The sequence below is a fragment of the Octopus bimaculoides genome, chromosome 8, assembly GCF_001194135.2.
Source record: "Octopus bimaculoides isolate UCB-OBI-ISO-001 chromosome 8, ASM119413v2, whole genome shotgun sequence".
Lineage (NCBI taxonomy): Eukaryota > Metazoa > Mollusca > Cephalopoda > Octopoda > Octopodidae > Octopus > Octopus bimaculoides.
The window spans coordinates 30,534,815-30,535,043 of record NC_068988.1 but is presented as its reverse complement, the minus strand read 5'-3'; the positions used below and the strand labels follow the sequence as shown (position 1 = coordinate 30,535,043).

General features: G+C 38.4%; 1 protein-coding gene across 1 annotated transcript in view; it reads right to left on the bottom strand.

Annotated features, from left to right (window-relative positions):
* The window catches only part of LOC106881999 (low-density lipoprotein receptor-related protein 2), an 84,414-nt gene that overhangs the window by 41,116 nt on the left and 43,069 nt on the right, over window positions 1–229 (bottom strand).

Below are 229 nucleotides of genomic sequence, written 5' to 3'. Positions count from 1 at the left end.
GTGTGTGTGTACATATATTGAGTCATCCCATGAATAATGTGGAAGATGGAGTGTCAATACAATGGCTGACAATATGGCAGTGAGCTGGCAGAATTGTTAGCATGCCAGAGAAAATGCTTGCCTGTATTTTGTTCATCTTTACATTTTGAGTTCAAATTCTGCTGCGATTGACTTTCCAATTCATCCTTTTGAGATCGATAAAATAAGTACCAGTTGAACACCAGGATCA